This window comes from Haliotis rubra, unplaced genomic scaffold, assembly GCF_003918875.1.
Source record: "Haliotis rubra isolate DU_JTF1 unplaced genomic scaffold, ASM391887v1 Scf165, whole genome shotgun sequence".
In the NCBI taxonomy this organism is placed as follows: domain Eukaryota; kingdom Metazoa; phylum Mollusca; class Gastropoda; order Lepetellida; family Haliotidae; genus Haliotis; species Haliotis rubra.
Genome location: NW_025765614.1, coordinates 68,264 through 95,955, shown reverse-complemented (window position 1 = coordinate 95,955; position 27,692 = coordinate 68,264).

Below are 27,692 nucleotides of genomic sequence, written 5' to 3'. Positions count from 1 at the left end.
GAGCGTACCTTAACATGATCGTCATGAATTCCTGTTAAGAGGATAATTGGGCCTGGTCTGTTTTCACCTTTAAGAAAAATGTGAAGCATCTGAATGTATTATATCTACGAATGTATAGAGAATACTTCATTTTGTTGTTAGCTTATGGTTTACAAAATGAAGGGATATGGAAAAGGTTAAGTTTCCATCATCTATGAGCTGGCTTTTCAGGGATCGATTAAGTGCTTTGTTACTTGCACTGGTGCAACCCAATATTACAAAGTGCAACATAGTTATTTCTCTAAATTGCACCAGGTGCAGGTCAACTTTTGAGAAATATATTAACAATAAATCTAACATTATAGGCATAATTATGTAAGCTCATTTTTCTTCTAAACTTTAAATAATTCAATAGCATATTTCTTTCATTACATATTGCAATGAAGGCAGTGCAATTGGAATTTGGCTGATGCAACTAGGTTTTTATCTTAGGTTGCACCTGGTGCAAGTAGGTTAACAATTCCTAAATTGAGCCCTTCGTTTCGTTAGTAGCGCCATGTGTAAAATGCATGTGAATTTGATATTGTGAATCTTGTTTGGTTTTGCAAGTGTTAGTAAAACTTGTGTTTTCATGACAAACATCTATAAATAAAGAAAAGAAGATAGTATCAGTTAAAGCTTTTTGAATGACTGCGGAAATAACCTTTCCTCAACCTAAACATGTTGAAAAGACATAACAGACTCGCTGTCAAATTTTTTAAACAGGGGACAAGGGCTTGTGAAACAGTACAATTATGTTTCTGCATCATTTAGTCAAATGAACTGTATCCTTAGCTGACAGTGCATTTGGCCTGTGATCCACATTATCAAAGAGTAATGATATGCCCCAAGTTAAAAGATGTGACCTAGTGCATTTGCTCCCCATTACCTTGGTAGAATCATTTCAATATTTCAATTTTCTGTAAATAACGTTAACATTTTCTTGAAGAGTAATGTTATCAGAAATACAATTTGCCTTTTGTCTAATGACCAGATGAGCAACAATGAATAACAATGACTCCAACAAGTAAACTAAAACGATGTCTCGGAACACTTGACAAGAACATATACTCACCACATCTTACTGACTGGAAGGCGGATAAATGTGAGATGTACCAAACCATTAACACAATTTGACAAAATACACAGCATAAGCTTCTGCATCATGGAAAGATAGGATAACAAATACACACTAAACGAGAAAAGGTTCAAGTCAGCATATGTTCTGGGGCCTTTACTCTGATATCTATCTGACTGGAAGCGTTCTGTTTATATTAAGAGGCAGAGAAGCCTAAAATGTTCGGATACAGTATATAAAAAGTAAACGCATCACCAAACAACAGCTGATCTAAACATAAAACTACATCAGAAATATCTGTTATGAAATTTGACAAGAAAATAAGTAGTGTTACAAATCTAATTTCCTGATTCATGTTGGACAGTAAAGCATATATTTCGTTTGCACTGCCTGCTGCAATAATGGAGTCAAGCTGGGCCAGTTAAATGAGGTATGAATTTCGGAGTAAAATGGCCAATGCTTTGTAAGCACCACATCTGCCGTTACTGCGCTGGACAGCAGTGCTAGTTATCGCTCACAATATGCAGATCGATAATCAAAGCTCATTAATTAATCACCACAAAACTTATGTGGGCACTTACAGGACACAATCGAAACATTGTTCAAATGAAACAGGCACCAATTAATATAATGATGAAGATGATGACTGATTGGGTATGTATCTTGAGGCATGTGCATAATAAAAGTTAAAGGTCAATTAACGTACAGTGTGAAAATACCATGTGTTTCCATTACAAGCTACATGTACATATTTCTAGAATTTGTGAGAAAACAGCATAGTAATAGTTGTAATGTGTTGATATGGCCGATTCTAAGAATGAAACATTGTTTCTGAATGAAAAATCAGGTGTCAAAACTGACAGCAATAACCATGCATAGATTGCATTTCAATGATCCAAGGGTTTGGGATATCAACAGATGCTAAGGCCAGATGCAGTCATGACTTAAGCTCATCTGACATTCAGTGCTCATAGAGCCAGTAGTCTGTTAGTATAAGCCTGTTAAAAACATTGAGGGAGAGAAGATATGATAACTATTTGGCCTAAACAGGGACTAACTGGACATGACAAATGGTGTTTCAAAGTAAACCTGGTCAGGTGAGCAAAAACTTCAAAATATTGTGTAAATATCACAGTTTATTAACTATATAATGTAATAGTTCATTCTGTATTTATGGGGGGAATGTTAAAGAAATCAGATATGACAATAAGCTCAAGTATTCTGTGAGACAATGTAGATATATGTGAGCAAGGCATAATTTTTATGCTCATTTCTTGCTTCCATCTATTTCATGATTTATAACATTATAAAAGATAGATAATCAGAAATATTGCTGATGGAAAGAATTGTTAATGATTATTGATATTAAAATCAAGTAACTGTGTAACAACAGGGTTAACTTGCATTATTCAATACAGATTTGTTCATATTCTATGTCTGATGATGTACAAAGGTTATGACCAACTTATGTACCAGACACACCACTTTGATACAGATTTTAAGTTAGGACCCTGAGATAAGCTTATCAACATACATATCCTGTAGATTTCAGACTTTAAAATAATTATCAATATTTAGTTAATAATTATTGATCTCTATGACCTATATAGTATTGAATACCATGATATAACAAAGATTGATAATGGCAGAAATCGCAAAAGTGGATGATAATCTATAGATATTCACATTCATCACAAAAAAAAGAATATACGGAGAAAAGAATCAGAAGTCTAGAAACATGCCTAAATAATGGCTCAAGTTGACAATTTTAACAAGACTGCCGTAGAGATAATGTGTTCAGTGGGATCAATAAAGATTATGACCGACGGATTGACTAAATCAGTGGCATGATTTTGAAAAGCCACTTGAATACTTACTGTTGATTGCCATGGTAGATCGTCTATCCCATAATCATACAGGATTTCTTCCCCTTTGCTTATCGGCCTGCAACAATTGTTATTCGTAACATGCTCAAAGTAGAGTGCTCAACAGCATTATATAAGGATGAATATATTTGTTAAGATCATGTAAATTGGGCAGTGAAACAGAAATAAGAAACAAGAATAGAACAAATACCACAAAGTCATCAATATCCCCGGCAATGGTAAAATACTCATCATGAATATGTCATCTAGTTATGATTATGTCAAATGAACGGTTTGATGTACCTCAGTAGTGTTGATACTGGAAATAGAGTGGTAAGGTTGATTTATGTCATTACGTTCTTGGATACCCACAAAGTGGAAAGAGAGTATTGAAAGGTTTTTAAGTTCAGGGACCTGTTCCACAAATCAATCGTAGTGCTACGACTGTTATAGGTCTATGTTAAAGTAAGGGAGTTGTGATCATCTTAAATATTGAAAATATGTGCCGTTGAGATTGACATCCAGTGATCGAGGGAAAACTATACCAGCGCCTTGAGCAAGCACTAGTTGCTTGGATATGTGCGCTATATAAATATCATATAATAATATTTTATTCAGAAATCCAAAACTACCGAGTGGCACCATTTCAACACCAGACCTATCTATGTGCCAAGTTTGGTTGAAAAATATTGAACGTTTTTGAAGTCCAGAAAAAAATGAGTTTGCACACACTGACGCAGAGACGGATGGAGTCCATTTTAATAACACCCCCCACCCCCCAAAAAAAAATTGTGTTTCGGAGGATAATGAGCAGTCTGCATTATTACAAGATATACTGGTACATAGAAACTGCACTTTACGGGTCCCCGGAAGTTTCGCTACAGACATGCGCAGAAGCCATATTTACATCGAAGCGAGCACTAACGCTGACGCCATTTTTTGTTTGCTCCAGCGAATAACAACATCGCTGTTAACATGGCCTTGTTTTGGCCCATTAAATTACCCTTGGATACTAATCGATAATCTTCTCTAGCCCTTCGTTCCTCAACAATGTTTTAGGGTGTATTATTTTCTGGGTTTGTCAATTGCAATGTTTATTCATATTTTAAGAAGACGCTGACATAAAAATACCCCAGTAATGTATTGTTTCGTTGAAATGAAACATTTTAGCCCTAAGATGCTTCAATGTATCCTTCTTTTTCCATTTTCATTTACAATAAACAAAACAGGTAAGTTTACATGATGTGTAGCACAGCAAGAAAACAAATATCGAAACGCTTCACTTACCTTATATTACAAGAACAAATCTGCGCCTGAATTGAATTGACTTACCTCACAAGAACCAATTCACTTGAATTAAATTCATCTGTGCTTTCATTTTGCATGGCATTTTCTTTATTTTCATTTTCAACCATTTTAAAATATTCTTGGGTTTTTGTGGGGTCAAATACACGGCGGATAAAAGTAAGAAATGTAACGAAAGGATCATCAGAACAATGTAAATATTTCTTCCTCACAATGTACTCCACAAAATAACTATCATACAATCCTTTTGTAGTTCCATACCTGGGCAGGGACGCTTTCACCGCTCTCCACGTACTCTCAATTTTATTAGTGCACGCACCATTCTCTGCATTCACAAATTCCTTACTATGATTCACTGTCACATGCTCGTATCCCATCTCATTCAGCCTAGCATACGCCTTCCAACAATCAGAATGAATTATCGATCCCGGTCGCACCCACTTTCTCAGCACACTCAAAAGGGTATCTGCATCACGCTTCTCCACAACTTCCAAAAACATCCTGTTACTTTCTTTCTCGATACCCCCAAACACCCACACACCATCCACTCGCCTTCCTCGGTGAAACTTACGCTTCCCAAACTTACTCTCATCAATCTCAACTTCAGTCCCTGGCCCACCTATCATCTCATTCTCCTCTTCCATCACAAACAAACACACATCTCTGCAATAATTAAACCAGTCAATCAAAGTGTGATCAGACCCCAGACGCAACTGCACTCTCACAAAATTCTCTCTCACTTGATAAACCCAATAAAATGTCAATTTCATAATTTCACTAACGGACAAATGAGACTTAAAAAACCAAGAATCACGCCTTGCTACAATTTTATGATTGCTTTTTTTATTTGAACAACGCCACACATAACCCTCACTCCGACTCGAATCCATTCGCTTTCCTATACTCCCACTGTCACACTTCACACACTTTCCACTGAAATTTCCAATCAAACCAAACGCTTCCAACCAATCCATCAACTTTCTCTCATCTCTACACAACTCATACATATCATCATACACCATTCTCCTTACAGCCATAGCTAAGCAAGTCAAATAAACAATATTGAAATCAAGCGACAAGCAAAATACAACTCACCAACTGTGTGTGTTAAAGTTGTGGCAGTCGTAGTAACCCACTACCTTATTTGGAACATTCGACACGTGCGTCCACAATTGACCAATCAGATAAAAGGAACATCATCGGGATTTCCCCCTTGATTACTAACGATTGGATTGATGTTTTGGAGCATTACTAAAATTCGTGTTTAAAACTATCGTCTTTCAGACGAAGTTTTAAATTAAACTTTTGCCAGTAAACACGAAAATGACCTCTAATTTCGTTTAAAATGTCTCCTAACGGAGATCAGCCCGCTCTCGCCTGCTTCTCTATATATATGACGCGCTGTGCGCGTCACTTACTGCCGAAGGCAGCAAATGCGGCTTTGGCGCGTGCTCGCGCAAAGCGCGAGCTATAAAGAATACAGTTCTACTTCCGGGTCTGGGGACCCGTAAACTGCAGGTGTCCCTGTCCCTTGTACAAATCAGTGCCAGAATGTGATCCCTTTGTTGTCTGATATTCTGAGCATTTTGCTGTTCCTCTCATCCACCTCACCATGATTTACATTGCGGCCTAAACGGTCTGTTTCCTTGGTGGCATCAACACTGCATGCAAAATGCTATTAGTAAACATTTGTCCAAACACAACTTTATTAGAGGCAAAATATTCATGATACATCAGAGAAGGACAGTCATAAAAAACCTCAACGCCTAGATTGGTTACTGTTACTATGTCCCCCAAGCTTTTTGAAGCTGAGCTGTCTCAGTTCGATACTGGACAATATTTCCTTACATTTGCACCTGGTAGATGGTAGGACATCGAAAAGGGTACCAGCAAAGGGGTTAAAAACATTTTTTGACGAGTATGTGCACGGCAATTACCCACTGAACACTGGATCCTTATCCCCCAAGTTTTAAACCAGAGCTCAGGTTACAACCGGATCCGCAGACCCCACTTTAAAAATCAGAGTCCACAGACTCCACACACCTCTTCGTCCAAGCCGGCGCAGCGGTTCCAGTACGGCAACCTAGCTCTTGGTCATCCCTTCTTCAGTTATAGTCAGCTCCCAAGTTGTGCAAAATAAAAGTTTATTAATAAAACAACTGTTGTGTTAAATTGCTTGTTGTGTTGTGTTTGCACAAACAATTGAATGTAATTTATATAAGAATTCAGAATCACTGAAAAAACTCTAAAGTATGCTTTCTAAATTTTATCTTCCCTTTGTTCTCTTTCTTAACAAAGCTAAGACATCGTTCATAGTTGTTAATAAATGATGTTATTTTTCAAACAACTAAAACACATTTCAATTACTTAAAGACAGGTATTCTACAGTTCACAGGGTTTGAAAAATGTTCACACTCTTTCACTTATACACCAACTCCTTTGTCCATGTAACAAAGATAACAGATACAAACACATTCCTAAAAGGTTCAATTTGTTTTTGAAAATCAGAATAATTTCAATGAGACTTCCTTCCTATTCCTAATGCAATACTCCTTACAACGTTAAGTAGTATTGAAGTTGTATCAGGATATATCGTCTCTAGTGGCGATACATCGATGTGTCTTGGACCCTTGCGATATAAATATCCTGATATATTGCCTAAATGTGTTTTGTATCGATGCACTCGTATCGCGTAGTTGACGATATGCACAGTATGGCCTTAGAGCTGCAATAAAAACACAGATTTTGACTAGATTAACCAATTCCTTTTCCGAGTACAGGAAGCTGAAGACACCACCCCAGTTCTGCACCATATGTCACCTACTTGAAAATAATAACAACTGACCCTTACTAGAATGTAACATTATGGTTCTGACTTCACATGTAAGTGACATAATAGTGTTCTATAGCAATAAATTATCTCCCCTGTTTACCGAAATACACTATGTCATTCTGTCACCCAATAACCCACAAATTTTTGCAGAGAAAAACTGTTTTCAGCTGATATTGCCAAACACTTAATTGCTATCAAAACAATTCCCTTTTGGGCATGGTAACCAATAAATCCACTAAGTCATGTATTAATCCTAGTATATATTCTTCTGTGTTTGAAATATTATATTTTATAAATGAATATTTCAATATTATTATCTTCTATTCAATTTTTAAAAAATACCATCTTAATATATATCCTGAATTCATAATCAAAATGCAGTCATTGGAGACATTTGCAATATATATCCACCATTTATCCATACAACCACGTACCATACACCATAAGCAAAATAGATTTAAGATATTTCCATTCTATTTTTAACAATCTATCCATCATATTTGAATAGTATTAAGACATGTGTATATAGTAAATGATTGACATTATTCGTCTGTTACTGTTATTTTACAATTACTTGACCATTATTTCCCACTTCCAGATTGCGTTTATATTGCATAAAACTGTGTGGTTCGCCTCAACACTTCAACAACACGGATAATGCACAACCGATTTAACGTTGGATACATTGTTATTTGCTGTAGTGAACCACATAACTATCGAGTCGATATCACATAGTACTAGTCCCACCCGATTCGATATTGGAATAAGTGTGAAACAACATACCTTTTTGATAATCAAGGAAAAGATAATAGCGAATGGTGTCTGCATGCGATTAACAATGGCCGTGACCTTTTCATTAACTAATAGCAGATAATTTCAGTTTATACGCAAGATTGGATTTGGTTTCCCTTGGCATATGCCGTTGCCATAGAGTCTGTGATACCCAATCGCAGAGCTGTACATACTCATATCTCTTTTTGGTCATGGAGTGATTTTGTCTTAGTTTATCATTAAAGTAATCTACAATTAGTTAACGTGCAAAATCAAGTTTCCTTCTCATCCATAAAAATAAATTTGATTATGCATTTTAAATATATACAAGTATTAATCAAATAGAGATATACGCTCTCTCGAAATATTATTTAATATTCGTATTTCCCTGCCATGCATTCTTTACAACACTTCTGTAGCCAATTTCCCATTGTAAAAACCAATACTTCTAGGATATATTTAGCATTTTACCCCCCAGAAATCCCCCGAACAGCTTCGTATTAAACAATGTCTCATTGACAACCACTGGCAAATCATACATTTAGGTGTACTGTTATATCATAAGGAAATATTGTTTATATTTGATGTTTTAATTTCCATAATTATTAAGTCACTAAATCTAGACCCTAATTTATGAATGCATTTTTTTCATAGTTCAATATTTTCATAAAACATGGGTAGGTATTTCTGTGGTTGCAATATCACATTCTCAGTTCATAATTCAAAACAGTTAGAATGTAGAAAAATATATGCTATCGTCCAAGTAATTGTTTCCTTCAAAGATTTCTGGGAATTTTTCATGAAATTATGCAAGGTGCGATTGAGGGAGGTATGTATTGTGTGCAGGGGCCAGTATCACTTTTTATTTGCGCAGCATGCTATGCGCACTTGAGGACAACTGTAGACAGGAGTTAAGTTTAAGAAATTCGTGGCTCCACCATTGAAGAGTTTGATCTTAGCTAAGATCGCGATCTTAAATACATGCCGACTTACAATCGCTCTAAGATCGGCTTCGTGCAAGTGGATGAGGACAATTGTATGGCAGTTGTATAGTTCATTGTAAGGGCCTAAGATTGATTGTAACTAAGATTGTTCTGTGCAAGTGGGCCCTGCTAAATATCTGTGTTGTACAAAAATCCCAGTATACACAACCTGACAAAATTCATGTTCAAAACCTTTACATTTCGGGCATCAAATCAGTTCCCGACCCTGCTGAATTTACATGAACGTAGCCTTTCGGCCATAATTGAGAGATTTGTGCATGTATACAATGAAATACACTACAGGTTTAAAAGTGTGGTGTTCAGACGGTTAGGTCTACTAATGCCTACAGTGAATAATGCCTAGTGTCAGACTTTAATTACTGATTGCTAAACGTCAACAAAACCACAAACCATAAAACATGACCTGTTTGACCAGCTGATTTGACCGTCTCACTTTGAACTGCCACACTGGTAGGGAACTTGGTTCCAGTGCGAGTGGAGTCTTTGTGACTTTTGTGACAGAAACTTTATGATTTGTGACAGTCTTTGAGATTTTAGCAACTGCAAGGCGAGGAGGGTAAGGTGCAAAAATGCCCTGTAAGTGTAAAAAAAACAGCTTTATAAGGGAATTAACTTTAAGTTTACCTCATCGCTATGTTCCTTTAGGAACAAATACAATTACGTTACTCTGATAAACCCTTGATAATCATGTGAAGTCATAAATTGTCAAGATATTTTATACTTTTTTGTGATGAATTGATATATGTAAAAACCGATTGAATAAATTAATGTAGCATAAAGTCAGCATTCTGATTGGGTTTATCTTCCACTTTAAAGAAGCATGAGCTGTTTTATCAGCAAAAAGAAGATATATCCAAAACACTGAATTAGTCTAATGTGGCAGAAAATGTGTGACAATGAAATGGATGTAACGGAAAATTCATTCATGGCCACAGACAATTCACAATCACAAAAATGGAATTGACAGAACATAACTTGTAAAATCTTGTTCATGAATTGCAATTGGACATTTCTATTAATGTATCTGTGGCTTCTAAAGATCACCTGAATGTTTGAGGTAATAATTCAAGGCGATTTAAACTCAATATAAAACCTACATTTTTAGCCTCTCAACTGTTCCATGTCAGGACAATGTTGACTAGAACATCGTAAGTGGTCAAGCATGATGTGGTGATACATGTGTAATGTCCCATGCTTTCAATTCCTTCATGAATTTTACGTGAATTACTTATAACAGAATTGTGCAGAATCAGTTCACTTTGGTTGACAATCTCCTAGCAATGCTGTAACAGCAAGGCCAACCTGTCATACCTTCCTTTTTCGCACAGTTTTCTCTATCCTTAGATTCAGAGGCCCAGATAAGCTGCGTATCCGGGTAAAATACGCATAGGAAATTTCCAATTACGCATTGAAAAAATAATTGTTGCATACCAATTACGCATTTAAAATGTTAGATACGCAAAAAGTTTAAAACAAATGCGTACAGAATAATCTTATAAAAATCGCTTGCGTAATGAAAAAGACATCGATTGCTATCAAGTTGTACTGTTAGTATAGGATAAGTGTTGTACTGTCAGTATAGGATGAGTGATTTTAAATTTTTATGAAATCATTTTCATTATATTAAAGTTGGTTTTGATTAGGTATGACATAAGGCAGAACATCCCTACTTAGTAAACTTACTCAATGACGTAATACTTAGGAAAGCAGCGGAAATGAAATACCCACTCAACATTCATAATACCCACTCCCAAAAAATACAGTGGGTACAGTACCCACATGAGATTTACTTCAGTATCTTCCTGGAGGGGCGGTAGTCTAGTGGTTAAAGCGTTGGCTCGTCTCGCGGAAGACCCGGGTTCGAATCCCCACATGGGTACAATGAGTGAAGCCCATTTCTGGTGTCCCCCGCCGTGGTATTGCTGGAATATTGCTAAAAGCGGCGTAAAACCAAACTCAGTCAATATCCTGGAAACATATAGTTCAGTAAAAACAAATCTAATGAATCCACTTATAGGATTAAAGATATGAATCGTCACTTGAACAGGGATGTAAAACTACAGTCTATTCCTAAAGCCTGTGGTGTTTATTCACATTATGTTGTGTTACTTGAGACAACACTTTACATTTTGAAGTCAACTTATGATTGACAGATAGTCATCACTATCTACAAGTACAACAATGTGTAGATCACTATCATCATCAAAATCATCATGAACATTAAATTGTCTTCTTCTAATAATAATTGCTTCTGTACAGAATATGTGAGTTGAGCATTGTGAATGGGGCTTTGTACTATCTATTTGTATGTGTTTCATTTTGAGAGGTAATGATATTGTGACTTGCAATCACTTGCAGGTATGTTATACTTTTGTCCTGAAAGTGTTGACTCAAGTGTATCCGTCCCTGAATACCACAAACTAACGCTATAATTACCATTTTATGTTATTATAACACGTATCATTGCAAAGACTGTGACAAAATCACAATGACTCTGTCAGAAATTGTAAAGTTTCTGTCGCAAAAATCACAAAGACTCCACTCTTACCGTAACCACGGATACAATCCTGCCGTAACTGAGTTCCCTTCCAGTGGGCCATGTCGCAATTCATTATTGCAATAACAGCAATCATGGCTAGCGTCATGGAGTCACGGAACAAATATTTCAGGACATAGGTCAAGGGAAAAGATATACTGACTGTACTGTCCATGCACCAGCTGGTAACTGTCTCTAAGTGCAATAGTAATAGCTAGTGTATATAGTTCGGTTTTCGATCGCCGGGATAAAGCGTCAACAATTTGGACCAGCAACATAACGAAAGCTATGTGAGCATGGCGATAGCCCCACATCTTCTGCCATCTTTCATACTTCTGAATCAAACATCAAAACTTCTAACTAACCTGTCTTGTCCCGTGTCTTCGTTCACGCACCGTGTACTGTATTTCCCTCGGCAATCTTGTAAATCATCCATTGATAATGGATAAATGTTACAATTATTAGATTCATCATGTTAAAATACAGTCATTCTCAGCTACATTAATTGAGTAAAGAGTTATTGTAAGAAATGTTTTTAATTTTTGTTGTGTTGTGCTTAACTTTCTGTTAACCCAATGAACCAATTTTCTTTTGTTCTTCTACTAACCATTAACTGAACACTTTTTGTTGAATATACTAGTTCCCTTACATTTCTTGCCAACATTTTTAATCATGCTAAAGATAATGTAATTTCATTTTTCAAACGCATACAAAATCCTAAAACAATTTTTCTGAAAATACCTGGAATATTTATTTATGCAAAATCAAATTAAGATTAAATTAAATTCTGTCTGCAATAAAAGAAATACATGTTTTTCTTTAACACATGAAAAAACCCATAATTATTCATGGTTTTCTTTTTCCTTCTTTCAGGGCCATTGACTCAGTGATGTACCTCAGAAATCAGAAGATATACAGAAGTTGTAAACACCAAATGCTTTAATATGGATTGTGTTATCATTTAGCGTAGTTGCTTGAACATCATTGAGATGATTGAAGGACAAATGTAGATATCATCTAACATCACTTTTGAAAATATTTTTAAAAATTCTCATGATGCCTTATCTCTGCTCTATATTTATTATATATGGCAATAATTATATTCTTGTGTAATTCTTTTAAGTGTAGATATCTACCACAGTCTTAAGCGTTAATCATTCACAGCTTGAGTCATTCCGTCCCATTAAATGTTTATTATTTTTGTTTGTTCATAATAACCATTTACTATAAAAACAGATAAATATTGTTCAATAAATATAGCATTAGCCATTCCAGTTGTAAGTGATATCTACATTATGGAGAATAAATCTATTGTGATATTTTGCTTGTCTTTGAAATATCTTTTTGTTTCATATAAAAAAATCTTTTGGCATAAAAATGGTAGTTGAAAGATGGTTTCCACACCTCAAATCATTCTCCATAAAACTTAGGTGAAGAATATTGTTTTATGTTATGAATATTGCAATGAAAATGATTACAATCACAAATATGTTAAGATTATGTTGTATTATTACCAAACATTTTGACACTTTTAAAATTATTGCCCACATATTGGGGACAATTTGAAAGCTGTAATAAAGAGAACGAACATGTACCATATTTGTGATTTTTATGTTTTATCATTTTTCACCTTAATTAAAAATATATCGACCTTGAACATGGATCAGGATGGAAAAGGTGGGCGTGGCCGGTTGAGGTAAAGAAATGGCTTTATTTTTTGTTTCACTGAACCTATTTCAAAAAAAGTAAAGTGTTTTGCTTTTCTGAGGCATATATGAATGATAAAATACGGAAAGAAATATTAATGTGGTCATTTTAAAAAATAGCCTGGACATGCTAGTAAAGGGTGCCTAACCCTAAACCCTAACCCTAAGGATCGTAAAGGGTGCCTAACCCTAAACCCTAACCCTAAGGATCGTAAAGGGTGCCTAACCCTAAACCCTAACCCTAAGGATCGTACAGGGAGCAGCGAGGGCTGCGCCCGGTATAGTGCATTCTAGCCGAATTTCTCTATGTATGACGTCATACACTGTTTTGTAAAATGTCCACATAGACAGAGCTAGTTATTTCTTAAGAATCATCCATTTCAAGTGGTCATATACTGGTCACACACAATGTTGAGACTTTTTTCTTGCAAGCTAAAGGGACATAACTCTGACAGCGCAACATCATTATCCAGAATGGCTTCGCACAACCGGCAGTTTTAGGTTTCGTCTCGTCATCTGGAAAAATTGAGTACCCGCATTTATTACCCACGAGGTCAACGTATGGGTAGTTGCATTACTATTCTCGTGCGTCACACGAGTGTCGTATCGCGTTGACCTGTGTCGTAACGACATGACCTGAGATTCTAACGATTTGATCTGATAACCGATGGCCTCTCAACTAGGTCACATTCTGACGTAACTATTTACTCGTTGCGTATAATTCGTATGTAATGAGACCTCGTGTAGTATTCTCTATTTATTACCCACGGGGTCAACGTATGGGTAGTTGCATATTAATCTCGTACGTCACACGAGTGTCGTATCGGAATCGAGTACCCGGAAATGTAAGAAATACGTTCGGGTCAACTTTCTGAATATTCAATCACGATTTGACAGAGACTATTATAGAAAACTTGAACAGTTGGTAATAAGACATTAAAACTGACCTCAAGCTATTTAATTTACGTCTGTTTAACCAATATAGAGAGTAACACCATTACTTACATTCCTCGTTATAACAACGAACGTTTTTTTCCTGCTGCTACTGTAACTTAACTACTCACTGCTCATGCACAGATAAATTACAGTCGTTAAAACTATGCTCCATTAATCGGACAATACCAATGATATAAAAAACCGTGAATTTCCGGGTTAGAATATGAATCTTCAGTAACCCATGCGTGTCGTAAGAGGCGACTAACGGGATCGGGTGGTCAGACACGCTGACTTGGTTGACATATGTCATCGGTTCCCAATTGCGCATATCGATGCTCATGTTGTTGATGACTGGATTGTCTGGTCCAGACTCGATTATTTACAGACCGCCGCCATATAGCTGGAATATTGCTGAGTGCGGCGTAAAACTAAACTCACTCACTCACTCACTCAATGATGTAAATGTGTGTTACGTCAAAAATGAAAAACACAAGCTATTGTCTGCCCTTGTCATTACAGAGCTCTCTCCCTTTCAGGATTCTCGATTCCTAGAAATAAGACTCGATGTCAGCTGTACCCGACCCGGATTCGAATACCCGAGTACCCGTCCCAGCCGTAGAATGCAGTGATTCTTTCGTCGCCGCTGAATATGAAATATAAGTGATGTAATTGGCGTTTCAATACAGGCCTTCTCGAAACGTGATTTTGTAAACACTATCCAATAGGGCGCAACGTGCACTTGGGCGTTCGTGTGAGTGTATTTATGAAAACATCTGAACACGATTCCAGGCTTATCGGCAACGTTTCAGAATTATTAGTGATTTTATTAAAAACTGATATCATTGTTAATTAATATGCTATTTTTGAAAGTCTATACTCCAAGTAATTATCCGATTTTGTTTTGACATGTTCGTCTGGCATCCCTTCCCATTGGTGGATTTTAATTATATTTTTACTAATCATTTCAGCAATAGGCCTAATTTCTTTTTCATTCTTCGAATGTTTTAATTGAAGCAAATCATCTTTTGAAAATGCTATATTAATTGATGAAAACTTAGCAGAAACATTGCTCTCGCAACTGATGTGTAGGAAAACATTATTATGTATCTATTTCTGTTGTGAGTGATATGCAGGCCTACTTCGTAGTCACTCAACTGGTTAAAACAGATTTAGATCTATTATTTCAAATCATATTTTAACGTTCTGTCACGTTCGTGTACTGCCCTTTTATTGAATGAGAATTTCATGTTTCAGAATGAAAGTGTATAATCAAGGTAATTACTGACATGAAGCATGGGCTATATTATTTTCCCATCATTAATGTTATATGTATCCAAATGAATACTAATAATGTCGACGTCCTTTTTATCTTATCTGAACGATTCTTTTTGGCGAAATAATACTTTGTGATTCTTATTAAATCAAGTCACTGTGTTGTGCGCAAATAGACCTCTTATTGGCCCTATAATCACTGGGCGGTGGTTGGCCTAGTGGCTAAAGCGTTCGCTCATCACGCCGAAGACCCAGGCTCGACTCCCTACATGCGTACCATGTGTGAAGCCCCAAAAAGGGGGGTAAAAAAATTGAAAAATTGACATTTTCAGTGAAATTTTTTTAAAATCTCATATTGAGACACAAATTTACCTTTTTATGTATATTTTCAAAGAGAACACAATGTACTACTAATACATGGGTTAGAAAAGTCAAATAATGTTATGCGAAGTCCTATTTTGGTGTAAAAAATTGAAAAGCTGAAATTTCAGAGAATTATTTTAAAAATCTCATATTGAGATACAAATGTACTTTGTATGTATATTTTAACAAATAATAATAATAATAATAATAATAATAATAAATGCATATGCAGAAGGCTGCAGTGTTGGGGAGCCTTCATATTCTCCGGAAAGTTCTTGGTGGGTTCGACTAGGCAGCGTTTCCTGGGAGAAGTCCCATTCGCTGTCTGGGCTGCGTGTAGAGGGGGCAAGGGCCCTGAGCTGATGATGAGCCTTACCAGCCTGACTGTGCCAGGATCACCCGAACCCTCTCTGCTGCATACAATAAATCTGTAAATAATAAATGCATATTTATAATGCGCCCCTACCACACCCTAAGGCATGCTCAAAGCGCTACAGAATATTTACACTGGAGTATTTACAGATGAAGTTATACATAATATACTGAGAAAAGGTGGGTTTTAAGTCTGGACTTAAAAATGTCAATTGTGTCAGAGCTTTTAAGGGCACATGGGAGAGAGTTCCAACGTACAGGTGCAGAGTAAGAGAATGATCGGTGTCCAAAGGATTTCAGTTTGTAGGATGGGATGACCAGTCGATTTTGTGTGTTTAAGCGCAAGTTGCGTGCGGGGACATACGGATGTAGGAGTTCAGACAAGTAGGAGGGAGCCAAACAATGGAGGCACTTGTATGTCAGAGAGAGGATCTTAAAGTCAATTCTGGCCCTAACTGGTAGCCAATGCAGTTCTTTCAACACCGGTGTTATATGGGAACGTTTAGAAGTCTTGTTGATGACGCGGGCGGAAGTGTTTTGGATCTTCTGAAGCTTATCAAGGAGTTTAGAACTGAGGCATGAAAGGATGCTGTTATAGTAGTCAAGCCTAGATGTAACAAGAGCTCGAACAAGGGCTTGAGTTGCAGCAGTTGTCAGGTATTGCCGAATGTTACCAATGGATCTTAAGTGAAAGTAGCAGGTCCTGCTCAGACGGTTAACATGAGCATCCAGAGTCAAGTTGGAGTCGATGTTGACACCCAAATCCTAACAACATCAAAGAATCTGACGTCAGCGTCTGCGACTGTACGGAAGTCGGTTTTGACCTTGCTAAGTTGCTTTTGCTTTGTACCAATGAGAACTGCTTCTGTTTTTGTGTCATTAAGTTTAAGCATGTTTCCTGTCATCAAGCACTTGATGTCCTGCGTACATTCAGCGATGCAGTGGAGAGATCTGACAGATGAAATGCTTTCAGGAGCTTGGTGTCATCAGCGTAGGCATGGTGAGAAACTGTGTGGTCTGTAGTAATCCTTCCGACATATCCGGTATACAACACAAACAGGACTGGACCAAGGACTGATCCCTGTGGCACCCCACATGTGATTACAATGCCTTTTGATCTCTCAGTGCCAACGACAACAGATTGCTGTCGGTCAGACGAACATATAGTACTACTAATAAATGTTCTGGAAAAGCCAAATTACTTTTTGTTTAGTCCTATTTTTGAGTTAAAAGGTAGAAAGTTGAACTTTATAGAGAATATTTTTTTTAATTTCATATTGGGACACAAATGTGCTTTTTATGGATATTTTCAAAGAGAACACAAGGTACTACTACTACATGGTTTAGAAAAGTCAAATAAATGTATGCTAAAGCCTATTATGGGGTAAAAATTTAAAAAGTTGAAATTTTCAGAGAATAATTTCTAAAATCTCTAATTGAGACTCAAATGTACTTTCATATGTATATTTTCAAAGTGTACACAAGGAACGTCTAGAACATGGGCTGGAGAAAACAATATAATTTGAACAAAACCATAGATGAAAGACTTTTCAGAGCATATATTTCTTATATTTAAGGGTAAATTAAACACATTAAACACTTCAGGAACATGCACTTTCTTTTTGTCTCATCAAAGTTATGATTTATCTGAAAGAGAGCTATCCCTTATCAATAGGGATAGTACAGATGTCTATCTATAGCATGTGTGTGTGTGTGTGTGTGTGTGTGTGTGTGTAGCCTACAGCTTGTATGTATCCGAAGGTAAGTCTCTAATAATTCTAATTACATTCCATATATCTAAGACTAACATATGTTCATTTATAACTTTGAACAGAGAGAGAGAGATCAAGTTATTGCTTAAGATTGAAATCCACATTAATATGTTTCTGCTGTAATCTCATGAAACGGATTGAAGTACACGGGGCCAGATCATGCATGAGGGAACTTCCATGGCAACATATGGGTGACAGATTCTATCAGTAAATCCAATTCCAGTGTCCTATGTGAGATATTATTTGTCAAATACAGCCAGCTGACTTCAACGTGACTATGAGTCTGTGTAGATCACTTAATTAACTTATCAGGTGGCTTGAACTATACTGATAGTGACCTTTAACACCGAGGGCGTTTCAATGGGGTGACAAAGATACCCTTGGTCTCACAGTCTGTATATCTGAATTAATTTTGAGTATCCTGCGTGGTGAAAATGCTATTCCATGCAAAACTTAATAATAACAGAAGATATTCTGAGTAAAGAAGTCCAATAATTTGAAGGGTCGTGTTCAGGCTAACTTGGATATTTGAGATGTGGTTGGGTGAGGTGATTTGATTCAACGGTGCTTGCAATAGTTTTTCACTACCTCTGTACATCGAATTGTACAGGATTTCATGACAATTACTCCCAAGGACATGTAATACCATGGGACTTAAAGTCAGTCAGAAATCTTCGTTTCCTGAGCAAACTTTAAAGACGATTGATAAACAAGAATGCACCACCTACCATTAAAGTATTTGAAATACTTAAAGTATTTGTCCTTCAGTAATTTCCGTTTATAAATACCGATACTATTTAATTGTTTTACTGGCAGTAAAAGGAACAAAACTGGTTGTACTTTCAAAACCTTACTAGAGCTTTAACAAGTAGCCTAGCACCCGTGAAGATCTGGATTAGAATTGATCTTCAGTAACCCATGCTTGTCGTAAGAGGCTACTAACGGGATCGGACGGTCAGGCTCAATGACTTCGTTCGCATCCTAATTGCATGGATCGATGCTCATACTGTTGATCACTGGATTGTTTTCTCCAGACTCGATTATCTACAGACCGCCGCCATATAGCTGGAATATTGCTGAGTGCGGCGTAAAACTAAACCCACTCACTACAAGGAGCCTAAATAAATGTTTTTTGTAATCTTCAGAAAAAGATTGGTACATTTTTCATTAAAAATCTGTGTTATATGTCCAGTTTATGGAAATCAACTTCAATTTTTTTTCATGTAGATTTCAGTCCGCTTCTTAAAAGTTGCTGAGATTTCAAATCGGATAAAAGAATACCAGTTATACTATAAATATTTGCTAGGATTCACTCAATTCTGCTCACATAATATGTGGTTGCCAGTTAAAGTTATAAGAGAACAGGCTTATCCTCAAATCATCTTTTGAATTGTTATAAAATTTATAGCATAGGAAATAAAAATGTTATCATATTTCCTAATCTATCATTCTAGCATATGTTTCTTCAAGTTCTGTTAAATCTTGATTCAGAATGTCCCATTTATCACCTAGGTGCGTAGTCTTACACGACCGCAGTGCATATAGCTCTGTGGGCTAATTATGGAAGCTGAATCATTTCAGTCCTCCTCCTCATCGCTTTTAATTATAGTTTTTAGCTGTCTTTTCAATCTGTTATCTATTAGGCTAAATAGAGCCTCATATAGTTAGACTTTAATAAAAGATAGAACCTTTTCTTTCCATTCAGCTACTTCAATCTATTGTAAACAAAGGGGAGATAACTCTCATTTTCTCGTTTTCTGTGTGGTGGAGTGTCCGATATCCAAGTTCAAACCTCATATCATAGTTTTTTTTAAATTTTAATTTTAATTATTTACTATGTTGTACACTCTAGTTGTATGTTTTTCAGTATTTCATGCCGTTATCTGGACTTATCTTGAGATAGAACAAAAATCATTAAGAAATACCATTTTTCATAGTTTTTGCCCGAAAAAGAGCCACTTAGCATCAACATCCAATGGAGGACTTTTTATATATTGCTTACATAACTATTGTCAGTGATATAAACACAAAACTATTTCTGTACCAATTTTTTTGAGGTTCAATGACTTTTCCACTAATTTTTCTGGACTACCAGTCTAAGTAAACCTAGGCCCAGTAATATTCGTTACACTGCTTATACTGAGTATAACAAACCCTAGTAGAAGGTCGCGCCAGGTAACCTTTTCAATTGACCAATCAGAACACAGCTTACCAAATCGCGAAAGTGGACATTCGCACATACCTTTTGAAAGTTTACCTCGAAAACGTTTGTACCCGAACGATTCCGAATGCTATTTTCCGGACGATTGCTTCCGTGCGATGCACATGCAGCACGCCACAACAGTGAGTAAACAGTAGGTCTGGGACGGGTAGGAAAAATTTGAATCGAGTACCTGCATGTACTTACCCGAATCGGAATCGAGTACCCGGAAATGTAAGGAATACATAGCTTCAGTTAACTTTCTGAATATTCAATCACGATTTGACAGATATTATAACAGAAAACCTCACAGAATGGCAATGAGACATTGAAACTGATCTTAGGCTATTTGATTAACGTCTGTTTATAACTAATATAAAGAGTAACACCATTACTTACATTGTTACTTAAAACACAGAACATTTGTTAAAACACAGAACTTTTCATTCCCGCTGTTACTGTGCTTTGACTACTCACTGCTCATGCGAGGATAAATTACCGTCGTTGATAATAACCTCCATTAACTGGACAATGCCAAAAATGTGTGTTGCGTCAATAATGAAAAGCCAGTAGACAACCACGTTCATGTGTGATGTTCTAACTGAACCTATAATGTTTTACATGCAGACTTCATATAAACTTGCATAGAATACAATTTGATTGATCGGTATACCAGATGATGGGGGAAAGGAAAACTGGAATGACTCTGAAGAAAAGGTGAGAGAATTTCTGAAAACTAAACTTGAAGTAGCGTCAAGCCGTGCCGACTGTATACCCATTGAACGTGCTCACCGCCTACCCACCAAGAGACACCCACGGCCCATAATTGTGAAATTCTCTGCTTTTAAAGATAGAGAATATGTCAGTAAAATAGCCAAGGAAAAACTTTCGGTTCGGGTATCCCCCGACTTCACCCAGGCCGTAAGGAACACACGGAGACAACTGGGGAAGTTTCTGCAAACATACAGAGAAAAGGGGGAAGATTGTTATATATCTTATGACAAACTCGTGGTTAATAACACGGTCTACACATATGACTGGGATAAGGACTCATTGCGTGAGGTAGGAAGACGGCGGATCCCCCCAGCGAGCCGTGCTTCACCCACTCTCTCGAGGGCAGGGGACCGGTCTGACACGCGACGAGAGTCGCCGGGCCAGTATAGCAGACGACGAGACTCTTTGGACAACTCACAGCATAGTTAGCGAGGTGGCCGAGGCCGGGCATCAGCAGCCCGTACGAAGCTAAGTACACATTTCATTATAGATGGAAAACTCAATAAGACAATATCAACAATTATAATACATTTCTATGTTGGAACGTAAAAGGCCTTAATTCTAAATTAAGTCAGTTGGCTAACCTCACAGGGTTATGTCAACAATTTAATGTCATCGCTTTCGTGGAGACGTGGGCAAAGAACCCAGTAGATTTTGCTACTCTGTTTCCAGGATATATCTCCTACCAGTGTGTGCGAGAACGCATCTACTCTGTCGGACGATTCAGTAGCGGTATCGCTGTGTATGTGAGACAGTCCATCGCATCAAGATTCACCCGTATACACGGCGAGTGGTCAGACTGTATATTTTTCAGAAGCGACATTATGAACGACCTCGCCAATAAACCCACGATATTTGGGTTCGTATATGTGACTGATACACAGAACTCCGTTGATGTAGGACTTTCAGGAATCGGACTCCTTGAGAGTAGACTATATACTTTAACCCGAGAACATCCTGATGCATCGCTTGTTTTATTTGGAGATTTTAATGCCCGTATAGGCGACAAACAGTCTTATATAGAACATGACTCCACTGAGTATTTACAAATTGAAGATATAGACTATGAGAGTGATCCATTTAACATTCCTAGATCATCCAAAGATAAAATAGTCAATTCAGAGGGATTAAAACTCCTTGATATATGCCGCAATTTTAACATACATGTTTTAAATGGTAGAAACGGGAACGATAAAAATGGAGAATTTACATTCATTGGACACCAAGGAAACAGTGTTGTGGATTATTGTTTGGTTTCCTCATGTTTATATAGATATTTCGAGAACTTTGATATTCTAGCGCAATCCGAATCGGACCACTTGCCTGTAATAGTAGATATGAAAACATCACATGACATGACACGTGACAGCAATCACTCCGAGCATGCGCGTGCAGAGGTACACAACATTGAGACAGAGCTATTGGACGCTAGCCGTAAGGGTGAGTTTATTCAATACATTTCAGATAATATTAATGAATTCAGCATAATATTTCATGATGTATTACATGACAGTGTTGAAGGTGCTATTACATCGCTGAATGACTTTATCCGTAGAGCCATGCATGCACCAGGTGGTTCGACCGTGAATGCGAACAGGCTAAAAGACATAAGTATGTTTTACTAAATAGATTCAGAAAATCAAATAACTCACTGCATTGTAAACATTATCTAAGGGCAAAGAAGGATTTTAAAACACTTTGTGATAGAAAGAAATCAGATAATGAAAAAAGCATTTTAAACGAAATTGTTGATGCTGCAAAGAAACAAGACTGTCGACATTTCTGGAAACCTATAAAGAAATATTGTTTTTGTAGGGAAAATATATCTGAAAATATATCAGTTGACGAATGGTTTAACTATTTCAAAAATCTGCTCGCTGGAGATACAAATAACATTGATAATTCCTTTGGGGAACATGTTCTTAGCTATATAAGTAATCACAACTTTAATGACTGTGAGGATTGTATTACTTCTGATGAATACCTTGGTAATCGTATAACTGATAACGAGATATTGAGTGCAGTAAAAAAGTCTGAAATGTGGAAAATCACCCGGGGTAGATGGCATTCAAGTTGAAGTTTTTAAAGAATGTATTTCTTTATTGCTTCCTTTTATGAATAGTCTGTTTAATCGAGTTCTACACAGCGGCGTTTTTCAAGATTCCTGGAATGTAGGATTGATTGTACCTCTGCATAAGTCGGGTGAAAGGGGTGATCCAAACAATTATAGAGGTATTGCATTATTGAATACACTAAACAAAATATTTACCACTATATTAGATAATCGCATTAAGGCTTGGATTTCCACTTGTGAACTTTTATCTGAGTGCCAAGCGGGATTTCGAGAAGAGTATTCAACTACGGACCATATATTTACTCTCAACAGTATTATCCATAAATATCTGCGGAAGAAAGGGGGGAAGTTTTATTGTCTTTTCGTAGATTTTAAGAAAGCGTTTGATTCCGTTAATAGGTCAAAACTGTTATATGTACTACTACAGTCAGGTATACATGGCAAACTCCAACGTCTTTTACGTAATATGTACACCAATGTGAGAGCATCTGTTAGAACCAGTAAATTTCAAATGAGTGATATATTTGATACATATGCCGGAGTGAGGCAAGGTTGCATTCTATCACCTGTACTTTTCCTGTTATATGTTGAAGAACTTGTTAAGGAAATGTTATTAAATGATACGAGAGGTGTATTTATTAACGAACATATCAGAGATCTTGCAATAATGCTATTTGCAGATGATGTCGTGATTCTTGCCGATTCTGTTGTCCAGTTACAATGCAAGATAGATACTCTAAATGAATATTGTTTGAAATGGGGTCTTCAGATAAATATTAGTAAAACTAAAGTAATGGTATTTAAAAATGGGGGTAAAATCTCTAAAAGTGAAAAATGGTTCCTTAATGGCAAAAAAATTGGAGGTGGTGTCATATTACAAATATTTAGGTATTATATTTTCGTGTAGAAATATATTCTCCAGAGCCTGTGAAACATTATCTATGCAAGCTGAACGAGCCCTACATGTCATAAAGAAATTCATATGCAAATATAAAGAATTACCGATCCATGCATCATTTAAACTGTTTGATGGAAAAATTCAACCAATTTTGTTGTACGGCTCTGAAATATGGGGCATTAACATAAACAAGAATATTGAAAAGGTACCTTCAAAGTTCTGTAAGTTCTTGTTGCGTGTTGGCTACAGAACTGCGAACAAGGTTATTTTAGCTGAATGTGGACGTTTTCCACTGTTTATTAACGCCCGATGTCGGGTTATTTCATATTGGCTAAGATTGATGAGACAACCAATTTCACGATATTCAAGATGTAGTTATGAAATGCTTAAAACACTAGATGATCCCGGAGATATTAATTGGGTTTCATTCGTTAGAACTATTCTTTTTAGTCATGGCTTTGGAAATGTATGGATCGCCCAAAATGTAAGTAATACACAATATTTCATCAAATTATTCAAGCAGAGATGCAAAGACATTTATCAACAGGACTGGTATAATGAAATAACGTCATCAACCTGTGTCAACTTTTATTCAGAATATAAATATTGTATTAATACAGAAATTTACCGCTTACTAAATTTAGATGTAACGCTTACAACTTCAAAGTCCAAGCGGCGCGATTTGCCAAAACTTCAAATGCAATAGATATCCAATGTCCATTCTGCAATTTATCGCAAGAAGATGAGTGCCATGTATTACTTGTATGCCCGAAATATTTAGAAATAAGAGAAACATATTTGCCTTATTTTTTCTATAACCAACCGTCGAGACATAAATTCTGTATGCTACTTCGCACAGAAAACATTGACTTGTTGTTTAAGCTAGCCCTTGAGTTGTACCACATACTTATGTTGAGAGAAAAAATGTAAATTGTGAATGGGTGTTTATGGATTTATTGATGTTCCTATAACTCGCGTATTTACAGGTTGCGCATAACTGCACTGCTATTATTGTACACATGTACTATAGGCCTCAGGGCCACATATACAAATAAATATGTCTGTCTGTCTGTCAATTTGATTGATGCATTTACTCACTGGAGAATTCTGTACGAGATATACAGACAGGCAAACTGTAAGCAATATAGCAAAATGCTTGGCTCGCATCTGAGAAGACTGGTCATTTTGCTCTGTTGCGCAACTCGGTTGCATTACAGTTTCCCTATTAAATGAAAAACAAAACTATTGTTAAATCGATATTCTAAAATTGTATCTATCTTCATTGGAATAACTCTATGCTGATTATTATTTGTTAAACTATAAAATGTATATGTTACGTGAGTTCTGCTTCTATTTCTGATCATCTTTCTTCTTATTGTAATGATAACCAGTCGAACATTGTATTTGCAAATCAGAATGTTAATTCCTTAGTTTTAATTGATATTCCCAACACATACAATCATTTAATTGCAATCTCTTTAATAGTCAATGTATTCATGTTAAACGCAAATGTAAAAGCTGTGTTTCATGAAATTGAAATAAAATAGAAACTAAAGACAAAATTCAATGTACATGTAATCTTAAAAGCTTGATAAGCAATGAACAAAATACACAATGTAATGAACACGTTTATTGTTTAGGTTGTGTTTTAGTGCAAGCTGTTTTTGCATTGACCTTGTACAGCTTCCGCAGTAGATTGACATATTAGATTGAAAAACCGTATGGGTCTTCAAATTTGTAACTGTGTTAAATTATGAGATTAAGTATATCCTGATCTTGGCGCGTCAGCTTCATAAGGGATGAAGCCCAGGAGTAGCGCAAGTCCCACACCTTCACCACTTCAGTAGAATTCACCAGCAGGATCTAACACTGATAAATCTAAAAACCATAAGCAGACTGTACTATAAATTTCAGACATGATACCACAGAGTCGGCATTTGGTTCTCTTGCCATTTGCATCAAGCTCAAAATGAGCCCAAACACTCAACTTAGCATGCGTGTCGTCCATATTGCTCTAGGTTAGAGTTACCTGCCCTAACCGGGTACTCGATTCCTTGAAATAGGACTCGATTCCAGCTGTACCCGACCCGGATTCGAGTACCCGAGTATCCGTCCCAGCCCTAGTAAACAGTCGCTGAAAATAACGTTTTCGTCAATAATCAAGGATGTCAGCTTGCGGAAATATTAGCTAATGGTAACCATGTCATCAGAAAGCCATAAGCGTATAAATTGCAGGTCAAATATCGGTGTTGTATCCGCATTATCGTTTGTTGAGAGATCAGTCTCAGTGACCGAGGAAGTTTGTAAGTCCCGCCGAACCCTAAAAAGTAGCCGTTGTCTGATTGAATAAATCCGTTCGGGCGACTTACATTTTGTTGGGCGGCCATAGGTCGTTCAACGGTTAGCTGACGCGACCTTCTACTAGGGTTTGTTAGACTCAGTATAGCAGTGTAACGAATAATACTGAGCCTAAGTTTACTTAGACTGACTGACTACATGGGTTGCTCGAGATCAGTCACTTTGTTTATGAGCAAGTTAGGACATCTGTGAGTTACCCTACGATCTGTAGGTTATAGGTTTGAAAAACCAATCACTCATTTTTTTTACTTCAGGTAAAGTGATCCCAAAGTACACGTAGTGCAACCTTCATGACATCTTGTCTCAAAGTGACGAGATCACCCCGCAGCAACTCCACCTCTCTGCTCCACCTCCCCAAACCGCTAATACCCAGTCATAAAATCAATACTGACTTCTATTTGGACCACATCTCAAGTCTTCGTTGGCAAGATTACATAACACTTTTTCAAGTCGTCTTATCTAACAACCATGATATACTGAACAGCAAAAGAAACGCAAGTTTCGAAAATGAAATTCCATGAAGGTAAGCGTTCATGGTTATGGAACGTTCATGGTAAAGTGACGTAATGATCCCAGATGAGATGATGTCATGCAATTTGACGTCCATACGAACCATTCGCACAAACACACCAACAGTGCAGCAAAACCATAATTTTAGCACGTGCGTCGACGGTTCTGGATGGAAAGCATGAATTTCACTCTGAGGTATTCTTTATAAAGGTTTGTGTCAAAAAACAGTTCAGTATTGACACTAGGAGGTGTAAACGCCACACAAACGATGCCTAGACTAACGACTGAGCAGAGGGGAGTGGCCATGGGAAAGTTGCACGGAGGTAGCTCTGCAATCGCTGTAGCTAGGCAATTGGGCTGTCATCTTACCACATTACACGACTTGCTCAACGTCATCAGCAAACCGGGGTTGCTGCTGATCGTCCCCGTACCGGACGGCACCTCATACGCAGGATCGGTCACTCATCTAAAGAACCGAACTCAAGCAGAAACAGTAACAGCAGTCTTAGTTCTTGGGTCAAGTGGAGCAGTTCCCAGCGATACGATTAGACGTCGTCTTCGGGCTGCTGGAATCCACTGCCGACGACCATATGTGGGGCCAGTTTTGACACGTCAACAACGCAAGCAGACCTCACACAGCAAGGGTGTTGATGGATCATCTGGCTCAGAACAACGTTAACATTTTTCCATAGCCGTCTCTTTCCCGGATTTGGCTCCCTTTGAACATTCTGGGACGAAATTGGACGGAGGATTGGGGCATGTAGACAGCCACTCACACTTGCACAATTGGAATACAGATTGGTGTTTGAGCGGAACCAGTTGCCTCAGGCAGCCTTCCAGACTCTAGTGAACTCAATGAGGCCACGTTGCACGGCCTGTGTGCAAGCTTAAGGTGGCTTTTCGCGCTATTAAAGAGATTGTCACTTTTCGCGTTCAGGGGTATCTCCATTTGACGGACTGTGATCAATTTGAACTTATTGCAATTCAATGTCAACAGCAACTTTCAACTGTTAAATTGACAGTGTTTTCTATAGAATAAATGATTCG